We start from the raw sequence: 5,468 nt of genomic DNA on the forward strand, positions 1-5,468 counted from the left end.
TAGTACTTGCAGCGACGCCAGGCGAAGCGACATCGGGCGTTGGACGCAATAAATGACGGATGGCCACGCAGCCATGCACGACGAGGCACGTCCCTGTGTCGCCTGGGAAAGCTGGGACGCCACTAACGTCGATTGATCAAAGGTAGGCGACGGGGTTTTAGGCTTCCGAGTCGCTGATGCGTTGGACCCACGTCTCCTCGCTTTGCTTTTCGTTGTGTCCGGCGTGTCCGGAGCGTCCCTGTGTAGCGGGGACGGACTCGGGGCCCCAAACACCATATTGCACCGTGCCGGACGGAAAGGGCGACGCGTGGCTGAGAACGATTTTTATCCAACGCGCCCCAAACTCTTTTGAGGAACGCTTTAGGGGACGCGACCTCTTTTGAGGAACGCTTTAGGGGACGCGACTGGAGATGCTCTAGAGGTATCTACAGCGAGCCAACGCAAAACAACAACTTAAATGACCCGATTATATTTGTTTGGGTAGACCTCCGGATAAATTTTTAGTGGCTGTTCGATCTGCCATCCCAGCATGCACAGCGGCCGTGATCCATTCGGTCCGTACTAACCATTTAGCCGGCTGACAACAGATAAGAAAAGGACAAAATTCAAATGAAGTCAAAAGCACGTGGAAAATTTGATAAATATTTCATTCATTCAAACATAATTTACACAAAAAATAATAAAAATGCTCAAATAACCTACCACCGCGACTTCTCCCTAGCACATCGATGGCACCTTGTCCTCCATGCCCTAGCCGTCGTCTTCCTCCTCATCCTAGCTGGATGCGGCGATGAAAATGTCGTAGTTCTCGCCGAGCTAGAAATCCTGCGCATCGTGGATCGCCCGTCGTGCCTCGCGCTCCCACGCCAGGAAAACATGCCAAAAATCCTCGCGCATGTACGCACCGTCATACCATAGCGCCACTGGTAGCTGCTGGATGTGGCGGCACATCTCGACGTGGAGTGCCGGCCCGCCCGTCGGCGTTGGCGGCACAAGGATCCTCCCATTGTTGAGGTGCCATCCATGCGCTAGGGATAAGTCACGGTGTGGCAGGGTCGTCCTCCGCCCAACGCCGCTGGCACTCGTGCAAGGGCACTGTTAGACCATCGACCAGCCTGGCCCATTAGCCCAGGCGCCGGCGGTGGTTAGGGTTTAGGCTTAGCTCCTAAGTCAACTTGTAAACTTGTAACACAAGATGTACTCTCTCATATATATATGTATCATCGGCACGAGGAAGGATCATCGATTCACCCGTGACCATATTGTTTCATGGTATCAGAGCAGGTCATCCTGACCTAGCCGCCGGCCTTCCCCTCTCCCCTCTGGGTCGCCGCCCACCTCCCATCTCTCCAAAACCTAAAACCCTCCTCTCCACCATGACACCCGACGAAATCGCGGCCAAGGAGCGCGAGCTGGACGAGCGCGCTCGTGCCCTTGACGCCCGCGAATCCCAACTCTCCCAGCAACTTCTCGCCGCCACCACCGCCGCTGCCAACAACGACACCACCACCATTACACCCTCCACCGATCTCGTCCCTCCTCCAGCTGCAACTAGCCCAAACCCCACAACCTATGCCACATCCATCAAGCTCCACGTCCCAATCACCCTCAGCCTTGACGACGCCAATTACTCCAGCTGGCGCGAACTCTTCCTCGTCGCCCTCGGCCGCTATGGCCTCACTGCCCACGTCGTCGGCGAATCAACCCCCTCCGACACCGGCCCAAACACATCTTGGGGCCGCGACGACTTCACCGTCCTCTCCTGGATATACGGCTCCGTCTCCGTCGACCTCGTCAACATCGTCATGCGCCCAGGCGCCACGGCACGCGTCATCTGGGACGCCATCGAGGACCTCTTCCGCGACAACAAGAAGCATCGCGCGATCCAGCTGGAGGCCGACTTCCGCAACACGCCGCAGGGAGACCTCTCCATCAGCGACTACTGTGCCAAGCTGAAGGCCCTAGCCGACTCCCTCGGCGACGTCGATCAGCCCGTCTCAGATGAGACCCTCGTCCTCACCCTCCTCCGTGGTCTTAACGAGAGCTACGCACACCTCCGCTCGTTTCTTCCGTTTCAGGTGCCTTTCCCAACGTTCCTGCAGACGCGCTCCGCCCTAATCCTCGAAGAGAGGCAGAAGAAAGTTGATGTGAAGAATGCCGCGGGCACGGCGCTCTGGGCCTGCGGACAGAGTGTGCAGCCTCCCCATGGAGGCCCCCGTCCTCCAACTCCACCACCTCCGTCGTCCGGGGGCGCTGTGAACTCCGGGGGCGCCGGTCGCGGCACTGGCCAACTCTCCGCCAACACCTTCTACCGTGGCGGCCGCGGTCGCGGTGGCGGCCGTGGCGGCCGTGGGCGAGGCCGCATCGACTCCCCCTGGCAGTACAACCCGTGGACGGGCGCTCCTACTCGCGCCCACCTCCAGCAGCAGCAGCAGGCCCCCTGGCCGTCGGCGTCATGGGCGCCACGGCCCTGGACCACGCCGACCACTGGCGTTCTTGGCCCGCGCCCCGGCTACACTCCTCCTCAGGCATACGCTGCCTACGGGCAGCCCTCCTACAACTACACATCGCCACCGCCACCGACATACAACCAGCCGGCGCTGGACCCGGCCCTCGTCAATGCACTCAACAACATGCAGCTCTCGGGATGCGACTGGTTCATGGACTCTGGAGCATCCTCTCACATGGCATCCGATCCCGGTAACCTATCCTCTCTAAAACCCTCTCAATCTCAATTTGTCACTGTCGGAAACGGCTCTTCTATTCCAATCACTCACACAGGTTCCAGAACATTATACTCTCCCTCCAAACCACTCTATCTAAACAATGTTCTTGTAGTTCCTAACATTATCAAAAATCTAATTTCGTTCGGCAATTCACTATCGATAATTCCTGTTCTATCCAATTTGACCCTTATGGTTTTTCTGTGAAAGATCTTCTCACCGGGACCGTGATTCTTCGATGCAATAGCACCGGCCCACTGTACTCTATGTGCCAAGCTCTCCACCATGCCGCCTTCGTCCTCCAGCACCACCCAGATCTTTGGCACCGCCGCCTCGGCCACCCCGGCACCACCACCATGTCACGCCTCGCTCCCCATACCTGCCACAATAAAACAGGGCCGTCCCTGTGTCATGCTTGCCAGCTAGGGAAAAATGTTAGGAAACCGTTTTATTCATCAAATTCTAGAACTTTCCGTCCGTTTGAACTATTACATTGTGATTTATGGACATCCCCTGTACCCAGCACATCTGGTTATTTCTATTATCTTATCATAGTCGATGATTTTACTCACTACTTCTGGAGCTTTCCTTTACGCAAAAAATCTGAAGTTTATGCCACCTTTGTCGCCTTTCATGCTTTAATCCTCAGCCAATTTCAGCTTCCTATTCTATCCATCCAATGTGACAATGGCAAAGAATTTGACAACTCTAACCTTACCACATTCTTCACTAGCAACGGCATCTTACAACGCTTCTCCTATCCCTACACCTCTCAACAAAATGGCAAGGCCGAACGTGCCATCCGCACAACAAACGATGTCCTCCGAACTCTTCTAATCCAAGCATCTATGCCACCAACACTTTGGGCCGAGGCCCTTCATACTGCCACCTACCTTATCAACATACGTCCTACCTCTTCAAATCCACAAACTACACCATACTTCTCCCTATTCGGCCACACACCGCGCTACCAAGACCTGCGAGTCTTTGGGTGTCTATGCTACGTCAACACGTTCTCCACCTCCAAAAACAAACTCTCTCCTCGAGCCACCAAATGTGTCTTCCTTGGCTATCCCACTAAACATAGAGGCTACCGCTGCCTCGATCTCCAAACACGCAAAATTATCATATCTCGCCATGTTACATTCGATGAACAAACATTTCCCTACTCTTCATCTACATCCACTCAATCTCCTACTCTGCCTAACACTGACATACTACACCACTCCCTCGAAATACTACAGCCTACCGTCGCAGTAACCACTCCTGCCGCGCGCTCATCTCCTGCCGCGACAGCACCTCCTGTCGCGCCTACCCCTGCCGCGGCAGCGTCCCCTCCTACCGCGGCAGCGTTCCCTCCTGCCACGGCCCGATCCTCTCCCGCCGCCGCTGATAAACCTCTTCTGGTATACTCCCGCCGTTCTACACCACCTCAACCAGCCACATCTACTTCTTCTCCACCGCCATCATCTCCTCCTTATCGCACACGTAGCACTACTGGCCATCTTCCACCTCCTATTGATAAACTCAACCTTTCAGCAATCATCTCCTCTCCTCTTCCTCATAACTATCTCGTTGCTCTACGCGACCCTGCCTGGCGTCAAGCTATGCAGGAAGAATACGATGCTCTCATGCATAACAACACCTGGTCACTCGTACCCCCTCCCCCCGGTGCCAACATTGTCTCTGGCAAATGGATTTTCCGTCACAAGCACAATGCGGACGGTACCCTCGCTCGTCATAAAGCTCGTTGGGTGGTTCGGGGCTTCACCCAGCAACCAGGTGTTGATTTCGATGAGACCTTCAGCCCCGTCGTCAAATCCGCCACCATCCGCGTCGTTCTCTCTCTCGCTCTCTCTCAACAATGGCCTATACACCAATTAGATGTCAAAAATGCTTTTCTTCATGGTGATCTCACTGAGGAGGTCTATAGCCAACAACCCTCTGGTTTCATCAATCCTCGCTATCCTTCCCATGTATGCCGCCTCCAAAAATCGCTATATGGGCTCAAGCAAGCTCCAAGAGCATGGTTTCAGCGCTTCGCCGCCCATGCTCGCACCATCGGCTTCATTGCATCCAAATCCGATGCCTCTCTTTTTACCTTTCATAAAGGGGATCAAACAGCCTATCTTCTCCTTTATGTCGATGACATTATCCTCACAGCTTCTTCCATACATCTCCTTCACAATATAATTCACACTCTAGGCTCCGCCTTTGCTATGAAGGATCTCGGTCCACTCCATCATTTTCTCGGTATATCCGTCACTCGCACTAACACTACTCTACATCTCTCCCAGCGTCAGTATATTCTTGACATTCTCTCCCGGGCTGGCATGCGTGATTGCCAACCTTCTTCCACACCCATAGATACTAAACCAAAAATAGCTGCCGCTAGTGGTAGCCCATATCCTGATCCCTTTCACTATCGTAGCATAGCCGGAGCTCTCCAATACATCACTCTCACTCGTCCTGACATTTCCTATTCCGTTCAACAAGTCTGTCTCCACATGCATGATCCTGCGACTCTCATTATCAACTCATTAAACGTATTCTTCGCTATCTAAAAGGGACACTTGACCTTGGTCTGGTTCTTCACTCCACTTCTTCCCATTCCTTGGTTGCCTACTCGGATGCCGATTGGGCCGGATGCCCGGATACACGACGGTCAACTTCGGGGTTTTGTGTGTACTTGGGTGATAACTTGGTGTCCTGGTCTTCTCGCCGGCAGCCCACTGTCTCGCGCTC

Source organism: Lolium rigidum, chromosome 6 (genome assembly GCF_022539505.1).
Source record: "Lolium rigidum isolate FL_2022 chromosome 6, APGP_CSIRO_Lrig_0.1, whole genome shotgun sequence".
In the NCBI taxonomy this organism is placed as follows: domain Eukaryota; kingdom Viridiplantae; phylum Streptophyta; class Magnoliopsida; order Poales; family Poaceae; genus Lolium; species Lolium rigidum.